At 41.1% G+C, this 17819-nt stretch overlaps 1 long non-coding RNA gene across 8 annotated transcripts in view; it reads right to left on the bottom strand.

The window, feature by feature from the left end:
- Positions 1-17819, bottom strand: part of LOC134932344 (uncharacterized) — a 65943-nt gene that overhangs the window by 10995 nt on the left and 37129 nt on the right. For 3 of the 8 annotated variants that reach the window (XR_010179315.1, XR_010179313.1, XR_010179319.1), the window contains exons 4-5: positions 12056-12157; positions 11380-11509 (exon numbers count right to left, since the gene is read on the bottom strand). The exons of 4 other annotated variants lie outside the window; for them this stretch is intronic. This is a non-coding gene — a long non-coding RNA (uncharacterized LOC134932344). Of the gene's footprint in view, positions 1-11379; positions 11510-12055; positions 12158-12453; positions 13262-17819 lie in introns of all 8 variants that reach the window. One more of the 8 variants, XR_010179314.1, reaches the window with a different exon arrangement.

The raw sequence follows: 17819 nt of genomic DNA, 5'->3' as shown, positions 1-17819 counted from the left end.
TTAAATGGAAAAATCACTGGAATTAAATGGAAAAATCACTGGAATTATACATCCAAATCAATATAATTATACTGCAAAATCACTGGAATTATACGTCAAAATCACTAGAATTATACTTCCAAATCACTGGAATTATACGGCAAAATTACTGGAATTAAATGGCAAAATCACTGGATTTATACTGCAAAATCACTGGAATTATATGTCCAAATCACTGGAGTTATACTTCCAAATCACTGGAATTAAATGGCAAAATCACTGGAATTAAATGGCAATATCACTGGAATTAAACTGCAAAATCACTGGAATTAAATGTCAGTACCACTGGACATATACGGAAGTGTCATACAGGATGGCACTTTAAAAAAATAGTCCCTAAACAGCACATGATGCAAAGAAGAAAAAGAGGTGCAAGATGGAATTGTCCTTGGGCCCTCCCACCCACCCTTATGTTGTATAAACAGGACATGCACACTTTAACAAACCAATCATTTCAGCCACAGTGTCTGCCACACAACTGTGGCTGAAATGACTGGTTTGTTTGGGCCCCCACCAAAAAAGAAGCAATCAATCTCTCCTTACACAAACTGGCTCTACAGAGGCAAGATGTCGACCTCATCCTCCGATTCCTCACCCCTATCACTGTGTACATCCCCCTCCTCACAGAGTGTTAGTTCATCCCCACTGGAATCCACCATAACAGGTTCCTGTGTACTTTCCAGAGACAATTGCTGGTCAAGGTCTTCCTAGAGGAATTTATAATTAATTTTGATGAACATCATCTTCTCCACATTTTATGGAAGTAACCTCCTATGACGATCGCTGACAAGGTTACCGGCTGCACTAAACACCCTTTTGGAGTACACACTGGAGGGGGGGCAACTTAGGTAAAATAAAGCCAGTTTGTGCAAGGGCATCCAAATTGCCTCTTTTTCCTGCCAGTATACATACATGCCTATTTGGATGCTGTCACTCATATAATCCTCCACCATTCTTTCCATGGTGACAGAATCATATGAAGTGAAAGTAGACATGTCAGCAATCGTTGGCAGGTCCTTCAGTCCGGACCAGATGTCAGCTTTCGCTCCTGACTGCCCTGCATCACCGCCAGCGGGTGGGCTAGGAAATCTTATCCTTTTCCTTGCAGCCCCAGTTGTGGGAGAAATTGAAGGAGGATCTGTTGATGGGTCACATTCCAATTAAGTTGACAATTTACTCACCAGCAGGTCTTTGCACCTCTGCACACTTCTGTCAGCCAGAAATAGAGATATAACATAGGCTTTAAATCTAGGATCGAGCATGGTGGCCAAAGTGTAGTGCTCTGATTTCAACAGATTGACCACACTTGAATCCTGGCAAAGTGAATGAAGGGCTCCATCCACAAGTCCCACATATTTAGCGGAATCGCAACATCTTAGCTCCTCCTTTAATTTCTCCAGCTGATTCTGCAAAAGCCTGATGAGGCGAAGGACCTGACTCAAGCTGGCAGTGTCTGAACTGACTTCACGTGTGGCAAGTTCAAAGGGTTGGAGAACCTTGCACAAGATGGAACTCATTCTCCACTGCGCTTGAGTCCAGTGCATTCCCCCTCCTTTGCCTATATAGTAGGTGGATGTATAGGCTTTAATGGCCTTTTGCTGCTCCTCCATCCTCTGAAGCATATAGAGTGTTGAATTCCACCTCGTTACCACCTCTTGCTTCAGTTGATGGCAGGGCAGGTTCAGGAGTATTTCCTGGTGCTCCAGTCTTCGGCAAGCAGTGGCAGAATGTCGAAAGTGGCCCGCAATTTTTCGGGCCACCAACAGCATCTCCTGTACACCCCTGTCATTTTTAAAAAAAAATCTGCACCACCAAATTAATTGTATGTGCAAAACATGGGACGTGCTGGAATTTGCCCCCATGTAATGCACACACAATATTGGTGGCATTGTCCGATATCACAAATCCCCAGGAGAGTCTAAGTGGGGTAAGCCAATGCGCGATGATGTCCCTCAATTTCCATAAGAGGTTGTCAGTGGTGTGTCTCTTACAGAAAGCGGTGATACACAGCGTAGCCTGCGTAGAAACTAGTTTAGATTTGCAAGATCCTGCTACTGATGCCGCTGCTGCTGCTGTTGCTGCGGGAGGCAATACATCTACCCAGTGGGCTGTCACAGTCATATAATCCTTAGTCTGCCCTGTTCCACTTGTCCACATTTCCATGGTTAAGTGGACACTGGATACAACCGCATTTTTTAGGACACTGGTGACACTTTTTCTGACGTCTCTGTATATTCTCTTTATCGCCTGCCTAGTGAAGTGGAACCTACATGGGATTTGGTACCGGGGAAACAATACCTTCATCAATTGTCTAAATCCCATTGCACTAATGGCGGATACCAGACACACATCTAACACCAACATAAGTGTCAAGGCCTCAGTTATCCGCTTTGCAAAAGTATGACTGCTGTCATTTCATCTTCCTCACAAAGGACTGTTGGACAGTCAATTGCTTAGTTGAAGTAGTACAAGTTCTCTTCCGACTTCCCCTCTGGGATGACGATTGACTCCCAGCAGCAACAACAGCAGTGGCAACAGCAGGCATACCACTCATGGATCCTCTGGAGGAATCCCGGTTAGGAGAGGACTCCTCAGTCTTGCCAGGGACATGGCCTGCAGGACTACTGACATTCATGGCTGAGGAGGAAGTTGACGTTGAGGGAGTTGGTGGTGTGTCTTGCAGGAGCTTGGGTACATGAGGAAGAAGGGACTTAGGTGTCAGTGGACTGCTTACACTCTTTCCCAAAGTTTCACAACTTGACACTGACTTCTGATAAATGCGCTGCAGGTGACGTATAGAGGAGGATGTTCCTAGGTGGTTAACATCCTTTCCCCTACTTATTACAGAATGACAGAGGCAACACACGGCGTGACACCTGTTGTCCTGATTTGTGGAGAAATAATTCCACACCGAAGAGGTGGCTTTTTTGGTATTTTGCCCAGACATCACAATGGGCTTCTTCATCCCCAAGACAACAGGTGTCTCCCCGGGTGCCTTATTTAAACAAACCACATCACCATCAGAATCCTCATCGTCAACTTCCTTCTCAGTGCCAGCAACACCTATATCCTCATCCTGGTGTCCTTCAACAGTGACATCTTCAATTTGAATATCAGAAACTGGACTGTGGGTGCTCCTTCCAGCACTTGCAGGGGGTGTGCAAACGGTGGAAGGAGCCACCTCTTCCCGTCCAGTGTTGGAAAGTCAGGCATCACAACCGCCGACACACTTGGACTCTCCTTGGGGTTTTGTGATACCATCTCAGAACGCACAGTTCTTTTCTGTGGTTTTTCCAGCTTAACTCTTTTAATTTTTCTAGTGGGAGGATGAGGGTTTCCATCGTCATGTGAAGCTGAACCACTAGTCATGAACATAGGCCAGGGCCTTAGCAGTTCCTTGCCACTCCATGTCGTAAATGGCATATTGGCAAGTTTACATTTCTCCTCAGATCATTTAAATTTCTTTTTTTGGGTATTTTTACTGAACTTTGGGTTTTTGGACTTTACATGCCCTCTACTATCACATTGGGCATCGGACTTGGCAGACGACATTGATGGCATTTTATCGTCTACTGTATGTCATGGCTAGTGGCAGCAGCTTCAGCACTAGGAGAAAGTGGTTCTTGATCTTTCCACATTTTATCCTCCAAATTTTTTTTGTCCATTATTTTTCTGGAGATATATATATCAATATGTGGTACAGGAGAGCGTACCTCTACACCACACAGGGCAAACAGCAGAGTATACCATTGTGACTGGTCACTGGATTGACTGATGCACAGGACACTACCAATGGTCTTATGCAGGACAACACAGCTATTTATACAGCAGCACTGGGCATATGGCAGCAGTGGACACCACCACTGTGAATGGTCACTGGACTGACTGATGCACAGGACACTACCACTGGTCTGATGCAGGGCAACACAGCTAATTATACAGCAGCACTGGGCATATGGCAGCAGAGGACATCACCACTGTGACTGGACTGATGCAGCACAAATTACACCACCCTCAACAGATGCAGCACAACACAGCACCCTATACAGCAGCACTGGATATATGGCAGCAGAGGACAGAAGCACTGTGACTGGACAGATTCAGCACAAGACATGGACACTGAGGACACTGAGAGAACGGAGACATGTCCTATCTATACAATCTCTAATGCCGGAGTGAAAATGGTGGAGAAGCGCGGCTCCTTATATGGAATCCAAAGCCCGCGAGAATCCGACAGTGGGATGATGACGTTTTGCCTCGTTCTGGTTTCCGAGTCAGGAGGGAAAACCCAAGCCTGACTCGGATCTGGACTTGGGTAGGAGGGTTCGGTAGGGTTCGTTCTCTGAGAACTGAACCCTCTCATCTCTACTCTAGTCCAAACATTATTTCATATTACAAGTAGGACTGTGGCAATGCTCACCTCTGTACCACCAGCATGCTTCATCTTGGCAAGCCCGACAGCTTCCTGGCTGTAAGCCACCTTGAGACTCCATACTAGGCCTTTATTCAGTAACTGTTTGTGCCTCACAGGTGCTCCTGGACCATCTAATGCTGCAGTGCAATGGAAAGCTGTTGCAATGCAAGATCACTGAAACTCTGTTCTTCTAACACCGCGAGGTCTTGGGATAACCCTACGCAGCACTTATATTGTACAACAAATGGGCATCTTGTAAATAATCCCAAGATGTGGAACATTAATAAATCAAAATTAAGGTTGACTAATTGGAGCCATTCATTTGAGTCCCTAACATGAAATAATTGAGAAGAACCTCTCTCTAATGCTGGGTACACAGTGCACACTAGAAGATATATCTACTAGAGATGAGCGGGTTCAGACAGGGCACCCCTGGAATTTTATGGCAGCTCCTCTGGACTTATACAGCAGATAGGTAGCACCGCTGGACTTATACAGCAGATAGGCAACACCCCATGAGAATTACACAGCACAGCAGACTGGCAGCAGCACCCCTGGACTTAAATGGCATTGGGGCAGCACCCCTGGACTGATAGGGCAGAGAGGCAGCACCCTATATGGGACAGCATCCCTGGAATCATATGGAAGACAAAGAAAAGATGTGCAAGATGGAATTGTCCTTGGGCCCTCCCTTATGTTGTATAAACAGGACATGCACACTTTAACAAACTAATCATTTCAGCAACAGGGTCTGCCACACGAATGTGGCTAAAATGATTGGTTTGTTTGGGCCCCCACAAAAAAAGAAGCAATTAATCTCTCCTTGCACAAACTGACTCTTTAGAGGCAAGATGTCATCCTCATCCTCTGATTCCTCACCCCCTTCAGTGTTTACATCCTCATCCTCACGGAGAAATAATTCCACACTGAAGAGGTGGATTTTTTTGTATTTTGCCCAGGTATGACAATGGCCTTTTTCATCCCATGGCCAACAACTGTCTCCACTGGTGAATTATTCAAACAAACCACATCACCATCAGAATCCTCATCAGCAACTTCCTCCTCAGCGCCAGCCAGGGACGTGCGGTGAGCTAAATAGCTCAGGAGGCACTGGCTAGCACCAGAGCCAGATTTACATGCAATATATGTGCCAAAGCGTACATGTGGGCATTATACACAGGTGCAGCAGTACTCACCTGCCTCACCCCACCGCACGTCACTGGCGCCAGCTACACCAATATCCTCCTCATCCTGGTGTACTTCTACAGTGACATCCTCAATATCAGCAGCTGGACTGGCGGTGCTCCTCCCAGCACTTGCAGGGGGGCGTGCAAATGGTGGTAGGAGCCACCTTTTCCCATACAGTCTTGGGAAGGTCAGGCCTAGACATCGCAACCATGGACACATTTGGACTCTCCTTGGGAATTTGTGATATTTCTAAACGCACATTTGTTGTATTTTCCTGTGCTTTAACAAGCTTTATTTTTTAAATTTTTTGAGAAGGAGGAGGGCTTCCCTCTTCATGAGAAGGTGAACCACCAGTCATGAACAAAGGCCAAGGCCTCAGCCTTTCTTTGCCACTTTATGTAGTGAATGGCATATTGCACATTTTACGTTTCTCATCAGATAACTTCTTTTTGATTTTGGTTATTAATTTTTGCTTCTTGGATTTTACATGCCCTCTATGACATTAGGCATCAGCCTTAGTAGATGACATTGATGGAATTGCATCATCAATGTCATGACTGGTGGCAGCAACAGCTTCAGCACTAATACTAGGAACTGAAAATAGTTCCTGATCTTTCCCTATTTTTTCCTCCACATTTTTATTCTCCATTTCACAGGACAGCGCCCCTTTATTATTACAGTACACAGACTAGTGAACCTTTATTTTGACAGCACCCTTGTATTTTTACAGCACCCCTCTATTTTCACAGCACCCCTTTATTTTTACAGCATACAGGCCAGGGCCAGTGTTCCTTATTTTTAAAAACCCTTCTGTATTTTTACAGCATACAAGACATGGTCACATCATCCCTGTATTTTAACAATACCCCTGTATTTTTACAGCATACAGGACAGGGACACAGTACCCCTATATTTCCTCAGCACCCCTGTATTTTTACAGCATACAGGACAGGGCCAGTGTTCCTTTATTTTTACTACTCCCTTGTATTTTTACAGCATACAGGACAGGGGCACAATACCCCTGTATTTTAACAGCACCCTGTATTTTTACAGCATACATGACAGAAACACAGCACCCCTGTATTTTAACAGCACCCCTCTATTTTAACAACACCCCTGTATTTTTACAGCATATAGGACAGGGCAAGTGTTCCTTTATTTTTACATCACCCCTAAATTTTTACAGCATACAGAACAGGGACACAGCACCTCTGTATTTTCACAGCACCCATGTATTTTAACAACACCCCTGCATTTTTACAGCAAACAGGACAGGGCCAGTTATGTAGAAATACAAAAAGGGGGAGAAGACCTCTGCGCACTGGATGCAGCTTTCGTGGGTGGTGGGCAAAAATGTGTCACCAAACACATGAAATACAAATAAACCAAATGAGAGCTGAAAGTGGGGATTTATATACAGGTTGAGTATCCCATATCCAAATATTCCGAAATACGGATTATTCCGAAATACTGACTTTTTTGAGTGAGAGTTTGATAGGGAAACCTTTGTTTTTTGATGGCTCAGTGTACACAAACTTTGTTTAATACTCAAAGTTATTAAAAATATTGTATTAAATGACCTTCAGGCTGTGTGCATAAGGTGTATATGAAACATAAATGAATTGTGTGACTGTACACACACTTTGTTTAATGCAAAAAGTTATTAAAAATATTGGCTAAAATTACCTTCAGGTTGTGTGTATAAGGTGTATATGTAACATAAATGCATTATGTGCTTAGATTTAGGTTCCATCACCATAATATCTCATTATGGTATGCAATTATTCCAAAATACAGAAAAATCCGATATCCAAAATTCCTCTGGTCCCAAGCATTTTGGATAAGGGATACTCAACCTGTACCTGGTTTCCTAGGGAGTACTTCCTGTATGGGCATGTCTAGTGATTGAAAATTTTATTTATATATATATTAGTATTAGTATTAATAATGTGTAATACTCTGGAGCTATGTACAATAAACTCCATAGCATTCCTTAAGAAAATTATGGCTTTTGATAGAGGTTATTATACAGTGCTGTGTTGCTGTTTCCGCCTTAAGTGTTACTTCCGGTGGAACGCAGGGTGGAACGCATCGGCTGGTGTCTGGTGGAATCCGGCCGATGTGTGGTTTATATATATGGTTATTTAACCCCCATGGGCCACCTTTTATGTGTTGAATAAAACTAGGGACAATAGATGTTAAGTAATATATATACGTTCCCACCGGAGGTACTGTACTCGGTGGAACGCATATTGGACCGAACAGGCTTCTGCCTAATGTGGTCCTTCCACCATGATAAAAATTAGAACGTCCCGCCAGAAGTCTATTAGCCAGTGGAGCGTTCGATGGACTGCAAAAGCTGCTACCTAATATAGTTATTCCACAGAAGTGGAATCACTATACGTGGTTTTACTAAGTGATGACTAGCGCTGATTGACATATGTGTATTCACCGGAAATGACGAATCCGGTGGAACGCATATGGAACGTACGGGCTTACGCCAGATGTAGTATTACGGCTATCATATATGCAGAGGGGGCGGTTTACTCGTCTTACTGCACATGCGCATCATGGTGATTCAGATGAAATGCAAATGGAGCGCATGGAATGCCACCAGAGGATAGTATTTGGGCTATCCCATCGAAGGGAAAAGTTTACCCATAAACACGCTTGCGCACCATAACATCCTGGAATGAAGAGTTTACTTAATTCTATATAATTCCCTGTAAATACATTTTAAGTGTATTTTTAGTGTATGGGCTATTTTATTAATAAAAGTAGAACAATATGTTTATATAAGTAGGACAATAGGGGGGGGGAATGGTGGGACTGTCCAACATCGAGAATGTGTTCATCAATGATGAAATACATACATATTTTGTGGTGACACTTGTTATACACCCTATGTATATAAAGATGGAAAAAAGCTTTCTCTCCTAGTCTATAAGACTAAGCCCTACTACCAGTAGAGCCTATAGAGAGTAGATTTAACCAGCAGTTCCAATATCATTCTATCCAATCTGGAGAGAAAACTTTTTCCATCTTTATATACATAGGGTGTATATCAAGAATCATATATGTGAAGTGCTTTTGAGAGTATAAACATCCATTTGGTTTATAGGACAGGGCCAGTATTCCTTCATTTTTACAACATTCTTGTTTTTTTACAGCATACAGGACAGACACACAGCATCCTTTTATTTTCACAGCAGCCCTGTATTTTAACAGCACTCTAATATGTTTACAGCATACAGAACAGGGCCAGTGTTCCTTTATTTTTATGACACCCCCGTATTTTTACAGCATACAGGACAGGGACACAGCACCCCTGTATTGTCACAGCACTCCTGTATTTTAACAACACTATTGTATTTTTACAGCATACAGGACAGGGACACAGCACCCCTGTGTTTCAACAACACCCCTGCATTTTTACAGCATACAGGACAGGGACACACCACCCCTGTATTTTACAGCACACAGAACAGTGATCCTGTACAGCACAGGACAGCAACACCCCTGTACAGCACCCCTAACAGCACATGACACCCCTGTTCAGCACCCCAAATAGCAATGGAATCCCCAGGACAGCAACCCTGTACAGCACCTCTAACAGCAAAGGACACAGCAGTACAGCACCCTTAACAGCACACAGGACTGCACCCCTAAAGAGCACACACTGACCCCACCCAACACCAACACCCACAGAGAGACAAAGGTCTGTCTCCCTCACTCTCCAAGTCCTGAGTGAAAATGGTGGCGAGTCTGGTGGGAAGTCTGGGGGGGGTTTGGATCTCTGAGATCCAAACCTGCTCATCTCTAATAATCAGGTGGGTCTTTACAGCAGAAGTCTTACTTTCTTCCTTATTTCCAGGCACAGTAAACCCCTCACAAAGGTTGCAAAGGCACATAAACCGGAGAGAGAGTTCATAAAAAACATATTTTATTTTGATTCACAGTTAGTAGATGGTATAAATAAAATGGGTGTTCTAATACCAAGGTTTAAAGAGGCAGCAGTAGTTGTATCAAAACGGAGTCTCCAGTTCACAAGCGTCTACTTCTTTCATCCTCAGGTATGGTCACCAACAGTTCACAAATAACTTCCCCAACAGGGTCTTTGTCAAGGTGCATTATTTGCACAATACCATATTTTGGGATCAGATAATGTGAATGGTCACGACATTGGTACACATCTAAATTGCATAGGTTTTGGGTCTGCACATATAAAAAATTATATTCAACCTTGCTATATTCAGCCACAAATGCTGGTTAAATCAGAAGTGCACATAATTAAAGGCATATTATGGCTAGTTTAACGTTTAAAATGTCATGCTGCAACCTAGCAATAACATTCACATAACAGACAACATTGCTACTGAACATAGAAGTACATAGGAGACATGTTTTTGTGATAAATTATGTGAAAATATTGTTTGAACAAATGAAAGGAGACTCACCAGGCCTGAGTGGGGTGTCAGAGCCATGTACATGTAGTGCCTTAACCACTTCAAGTGGAATTATGCTCCACAATGGTTCTCATAATCCAGCAGCTCAAATGACACAGGGAATCCAGCACCAGTTTGCGTCTGTGTTTTGGCCTCATTGGCCAACTTGACCTTCACCCTTCATTTATGTCACTGAGCCGCTTTTTGCATGTGTCAGCATTCCTCCTTACAATTGACCTCAGCCACAACCACCTTGCATATCTGTGTTTTTCTGTGTTCAGGAGTACTGGCAGCTATATGCCCATAGAGGAGGTCATAATGACACGACTGCTCTCACAAGGGTCACATTTTCTTCAACTGTAAAACACACATTCCATCCACTTTCGGCATTGGTGCACATGATGGATTCTACTACTTCTTCTTCATTATCGTCACCACCACCACCACCATCATCATTATCATCATCATCATCATCATCATCATCATCATTTTAACACTCTGAGGTCTCAGCTGCCTGCTATACCAACTCCTCCTCCACCTCTGACTCTGCCTCCTCAGCCCTACTCCAAACACTTTTCCATTCTAACAAATAACACAGAACACAAAAAAACTAAATAAAACCTACACTACCACTAAGTACACACTCTTCACACATACACACACTCACACAACAACATTCACACTATAGCACACACACCACAAACAGACACAAATATTGACAATACAAGAAAATAAATGGCAAGGGACTATAAAGTAAACAAACTGGAAAAAGATGCAATACAACAGATAAACACAAGACAACTCTCAAAAGTACTCAGCAAACTATTTTCTACTGTAGCTATAAATCTCTCCTCTCTAACTCAAGTTAAAGCTTCTTCCAGCTAAATCCATCACAATGCATGTGCTTGGATCAATTTGGGGCATTTTTATAATGCATGTGATGCTCCGGGTTGTGGCCGGAAATGAATTCTGATTGTTGTCTTAATTAATCGATTTAATTTGCTTTTCATCGTTTAACCGTGCATACTGTATATTGCTTTGCAAATTCCACTGTTCTGTAACATTTACAACTGAATTCAACTGAAAATACATACTCCCAAAATTGGTAAGTGTCACAGTCGAATAAAATATTACAGTAAAACACGTAGTTTCGTAAATTCTGGTTTATAATTGTCAAACTTTCCAATGATGTCCAGCAATTTTAAATAGAAGTTGAAATCAAATCCTAATAAATTTACTCCTAGGTTTACAAAGTAGAGTTGTGCAGTTTGTATTTTAAATATCCAAAGTCACCTGAATGTAGGGGCTTCAAGTCGAACTAAGTCCTGCTTTTGGATCTTCCCGTAGTGTCGGATTTCGGATTTTAAATCTGAATTTTGTGGTTTGGATTGCCATTTCAGTGGGCAAAGTTGACTGTAAATGACTGGAAATTATTGTAATTAATGTTAATAATACTGTAGGAACACAAAAACATTCTATGATTTTAGCTGATTGTAAAAACTGTAAAAAAAAACCAAATCCGAATCAAAACACTTGAGGGTGGTTTTTGCCAAAAACAAAACACTGACGGTGGTTTTGGAAAAATGAAAACCAGAGGGTCCGTGCACATCTTTAGTATGAGGATACGTCTGTACTAACATCACTGTCTAAGTCCTAGGAATTTCTATTTGTCTAACTTTCTACCTATTAGTTCACTCTGCGTTTCTTCCTATTATATAAAAGACATTCTTTCTTTCACTATTGCCTTTTCTCCAGTTTCTCTCACTTATATCTCTCCTCATTTCTTCCTTTCCATTAAATCCTTTTTGAAGATACTGAAGCATAATAACTGAAGCAGAAAGTGCATGCCAATGAAGTGTTTATTGCAGCCATCTTTCTTTATAGATAATTCTTCATGAATATGGCAAAAGCTCATCATTTTCTTTGCATCACATAACATTTCATTTTCAAGCAATTTTGCATGACAAACCTCATTAAAATCTGTGTATCTTGTGCTAGCTCCCTAATTCTTTCTCCTGTGATTTCCCAAATCACCAAGTCATGCTCAAATAACAAAACTTAGAGATGATTCCTAGATTGGATACACAAAGAGACATATTGGAAAAATGTGTGCAGAAATGATCCAAACCGGTCTGAACTGCTGGCTTGGATCATTGAATGAATTTTGGAACGGATCAGGAGACTGCTTATGAAAACATATCTCTGATTTCCCTTAACAGATCTACAAAATAAGCATTCTGTTGTAATTTTTACTGTTAAACTAAATATAAGTATGTTTAAAGATAATTCAAACTTAGAATATCCAATTAACCATTTATATAAAATTAATTATTGTTGTTACATTTTTAACTTAATCGTTTTGCTTACTTGAACAAATGTGGTAACGAGTCCACATGTGCTGAAACTACAAACTTTTGTCTTTTTTTCTTTTAAATGGTCGTCTGAGACTTGGGCAAGAGCACAAATTATGAGCGGTATAGCAGGAATTATGAAGCTGAATAAATCTAACCAAATCAGAAGGCAGAAAAGTAACTGGAAGTTTAAAAAAGACAGAAAAGTGGTTAGCAGGAACCAGAGATGAGCGGTTTGGATTCCTTGGAATCTGAGCCCGTCTGAACTTCTGGTATTCGAGTCAAACCGAGCCACAACTCAGGTTTCCCACAATACTCAGATTCTAAATTAAGGCAAAATGCCATCATCCCAGTGTTGGATTATTGTGGGTTTTGGATTCTATACAATGGACCCGTGATGATGACTTGGCACCATTTAACTCTCAGGCACGCTGCTGTTTGTTGCACTGTCCTTTGCTGGTTCAAGTGGCTGTGCTTTGTCCAGACTGTGTTCAGACTCCATACAAGTGGCTGTGCTGTGTCCATCCATACAAGTGGCTGTGCTGTATCCAGACTCCATATACAAGTGGCTGTGCTGCCTGTGTCGATCTAAAGTGGCTGTGCTGCTAGTGTTCATATAAAGTGGCTGTGTTGTGTCAATCCAGAAGTGCCAGTGCTGTGTCCATTATGTGGATGTCCAGTGTCCATCCTCTTCAGTGCTGCCGACGCACCTGTCCAGTGTCCAGCTGCTCCAGTACCAATGACGCACCTGTCCAGTGTCCATCTGCTCCAGAGCTGCCGATGCACCTGTCCAGTGTCTATCCTCTCCAATGCGGATGACGCACCTGTCCAGTGTCCACAGTGGAGCACAGTGTTAAAAAAGTTGAAAAAAGTATGAAAATTTTTTAAAAAGTTACAAATAAATTAAATAGTCAAGAAAAGTAAAAAAAATTTTAAAAAGTTTAAAAAAAGTAAAAAAAGTTAAAAGAATATTGTTTTTCTTTTGTGCTGTATCCATAACATGCAAGTACTGTGACTATTGCATAACCAAAATACAATGATGATTTTGAATCAAAACACATGGGTCTGCGCATATCTCTACTAATTTGTTCTTTGAAAAAAAGTTTTATTGCCAGTCTACTAGAGAGAAGTGGTTCACATTACCTTAAATCCATATGCACCCAAACTTACAGATCAGAGTCAATCCGTGTGACAGCCCAGGTTTTCATGCAAGACTCGGATTCCAAATCAAGGCAAAATGTCATACTCCCGCCATCAGATTCTCGTGGGTTTTGGATCCTATATAAGGACCCCACGTCGCTAATTCGACCCCATTTCACTCTGCTCTCATGCACACTGCTGCATGCTGGATGTACTCTGCTGGTTAAATTGACTATGCTGTGTTCATTCTCATAACAAACAAGTGGCTGTACTGTGTATACTGTATACAAGGCACGCTGCTGAGTACTGCGCTGTGCTCTGCTAGTTACATTGGTTGTGCTGTGTCCATCTAAAGTGGCTGTGTGTTCACAAGCACCATTACAGTGTGTATAGACACTTGTCAGTTGCGAAAAAAGTTTAAATTTTTTTCAAATGTTTAAAAATTTTAAAAAGTTACAAAAATATGTACCCCTGTGCATTTATTATTCACGTATAATATAATATTACAATAAAAGCTTTTTGAATTGCCGCACTTTGAGTTGAGCTGCAAATTTAGAAATATATTGTTCCATTGTTTGTACTATTCTGGGGTACTGTATGTGTCCCTGTGCATTTATTATTCACATACATATAAAAGCCCTCTTAATTTCCACAGTGTGAGTTGAGCTGCAAAGTGGAAAATAAATATATTGTTCTATTGTTAGTTCTGTTCTGGTGCACTGTACCCCTGTTTATTTATTATTCATGTACATATGAAAAAAAAACCTTGATTTGCCAGAGTATGAGTTAAGCTGCAAATTGAAAAAGTAATGTATTTTTATATTATTTGAACTGTTCTGGCACACTGTACACCATGTAATATGTTCACCATCCAAAGAATGGTGGAGGATTATTTAATGACAGCATACAAACAGGCATGTCATAGAGTCTCTTTGACTACTGTAAGAAAAAAAAGCAAGTTAGAGGCACTTTGTACAAACTGGCTTTGCATTACTTAAGCTGTGCACCCTCCAGTGTGTTTACAGCACAGCTGTATAGAATCTTGTCAGCGGACGGCATAGAAGGCTACTTTCTCAAAATGTGGAAAAGTTGATGTTTGTCAAAATTAACTACAAATTCCACGAGGAAGACCTTTACCAGCAATTACATTAAAGTATAGAGACTTCTGTAATGGTGTATTCCAGTGGGAATTAATTTATATTTTGTGAAGATGTACACACTGATGAGGGTGAGGAGGAGATGGTAGTGATGATGACATCTTGCCACTGCAGAGCTGTTAGCTTAGCTGCCTTAAGCCCATTGGTAGCTTGTTTTGTGGAAGTCCAAACAAACCAAGCACTTCAGCCACAAAAGTGTCAGTCCCTGTCGCTGATATCCTTGGTTTGTTAAACTGTGCATGTACTTTTTAATATCCAAAAAAGGGTGGGTTGGAGGGCCCAAGGACAATTCCATCCTGCACCACATTTAATTTCTGCCACTGCTATGTGGCAGTGTTTCATAGATGTGCTAAAAATTGCTGTGTGTTTGTCCAGAGGCACTGTTGCTTAGTAACCAGCCAGATCGCTGCAGCCTTTGGCCTAAACTGGATGAAAACAATACTGTGATCTGTGAGGTGGTCAAAAATTACCGAAAATGACTGGAAATTAATGTTATTCAGGTTAATAACACTGTAGGAACAATGAAAGGCCCACATTATTGTCCCGTTCTGAAAAAATCCCAAACCAAAACCAGTCACAGCATTTTTGTAAAACAAAAACTAGACTAGACAATGAATTAGAACCAAAACCATCAAAAGTGGTCATGTGCACATCTCTACAATCTACAGTGCTGTACAGTAAATCTATTATCAACACATATCTATAAACTGTTCCTAATAGATTCTAAACCACATCTCCATGGATTTTCTTTCTTTTACCCTTATGTAGCCCAGGAACATGTACTGTATACCTGATTAGTGTCTGCCCAGGTGTTGAATACACTTGTCAATGTTGTCTTCAAACAACTCCTTGTTATAACCTTATGCATTAATTTACAGGTGGTGTTTAGTGTCCACAGAATTTTTGAAGACTGAGCCACAGCGGGAGGTGAGCGTATCGGTGTCATTGTCATACTGAATATTCTTCTTTGACACTGGCATTTTTTGCTTTCAGAAATTATACATGATGAATTTAAAATAGTTTCCCTTATTATGTATTCATTTTCAACAGCATTTAAACCAAATTATTCTCAGATAGGCGTGTTTAGTCCTGAGATAATAGGCTATAATACTGACAGAATTTAGGATTTAAGTAATGTAAACCAGAATTCAAATTGATTTATTGTTGATTACTGAATTCTAAAACTCTTGTGAGATTATGACCTTCAAATACCAGTTTAGACATATGTTAAAAAAAAAAGTTTTCAAAATGTGACTCATTTCTCTTTCATTAAACTTCAGCAGAAAATGAAAATGAATGCTAAAATAAATAAATAAATAAATAAATAAATATGAAGATGAAATTTAGGAGCTCTTCTTTCCTTCTGCACGGTGACTTCTTCATTTTGCTTGTAATCAGACCCCAACTAGTGTCTGGAAAACACCCTTACAATATACATATCAATTAGTATCCACTTACAGTACACTCTGAATAGATGAATGTACATTCACATACTGGTCTACTATTCCGGAAGAACAAGGTAGCCCCGGAATCTTGGGAGGCTCTCCCAGATGCCCGAAAGAGTGGGCAAATCTACTGGAGGCCGTCCACTTCCCTTCTCATAATGCAGGTAATTGCAGCTCTTTATATAGAGGGTGGCGGGGCCACAATGACATGAGCACGCCATCACACCCCCAGGATCACCCACTTGACAGTGGACTGCCTCCCAGAGGGGGCATCCAAAAAGTCATCAGGTATGAGGACAAAACCATGTCATCTGACTATTTCAATATTTTCCCAAGTAATAACCTCTGAATGTTTTTTGTGTTCTCTTACAGCATGTGTATGCTATTAGATACACAGCCAATGCAAATAGAACAGGAGAGTGATGGCAGTTCTGCCAAGTACCTGCAGTTAACTCGAAAGGCATAAAGCAGGAGTAGTCAACATGTGGCCCTCCAAAGTTTGTGGAACCCCAGTATGCATGCCCTGCCACTATTTTATCATGGCCTGATAGCAAAACAGCAGCTGGAAGGTTGTATGTTGTATACTCCTGGAGCAGAGCCTAGTCAGCTTGTATTAACTCTTGTTCATGATCAACATCTGAATCCACTCTATATATTCTGGCCTAAAAAACATCTTTTCAGGACAGCTCACAGGTATTGTAGTATGATGAAATCAAAGCTGCAAATGGCTATAGTCATATCCTTCAGGGTGAAATCTGAGTGTTAAAGCAGCTATAGATGTAATGAGTGATAAATCTCTATCATTCAGGCTCTGTGATTGCTGTTTTAATCCACTGCTCTCTAGGGAGAAACCTCAGCATCTTCCCCGCTCAATCTCAGCTCTCAAACCAGTTCTGCCTCATTTTTTGCACTCTCAGTAATCATTATAATTTTTGTGCATACAGTTTGTCTCCTAATTGGGCCTTATGTATATCACATGGGGTGAATCTGAGCTGAAATGAAGCTCTGCCTGGATTCTGTACTTCTCATCATTCTTATTATAGAGTGCTAGTTGTGCAATCATTTAACCTATAATAGAGGCTTTGAGGACATCCTATGTTATTAATTAGGAAGTTGAATCAATAATATATTTTTCTTAAAAAATGCATCTTTCTTTCATCTTTATTCTCATCACCTATGTGTGGTATTTTTAACCATTGTGACTGAAAACTTCATATGCTGCTCGGGAAGCTATCTGTCTAGACTGTGGGGGATGATCAGATATGCCGCACAGTGTATACAGTGCTCTGTCTTACAGATTTATCCTAGGGTCATATCAGAGGGAAATGCCAAATCAATAAGGGACTCTGAGCGCATAAGAAGAAGAATGACAATAGAATGTGTTTTTCTTGAATGCATCTGCCTAAAGGCTTTAGTGAGATTTAGTGTGCCTAAGAGTTTAGTTAGCCCCAGGCCAGTGTCCTCCGATGTCATCCTTCCATACTTTCCATACAGACTGACCTATAGTGCGACATTGAAATTTCAGCAAGCTAGTATATGATCTCATTAATAATAATAAGGTGTAGATGAAATGGAGGATAACAGTACACATTAACCTGTAGAAATTCAATACAGCTTATACTACATTTAGTTATAATATT

Source organism: Pseudophryne corroboree, chromosome 6 (genome assembly GCF_028390025.1).
Source record: "Pseudophryne corroboree isolate aPseCor3 chromosome 6, aPseCor3.hap2, whole genome shotgun sequence".
NCBI classification, from domain to species: Eukaryota; Metazoa; Chordata; class Amphibia; order Anura; family Myobatrachidae; genus Pseudophryne; species Pseudophryne corroboree.
This window is presented reverse-complemented; position numbering and strand designations above follow the sequence as displayed.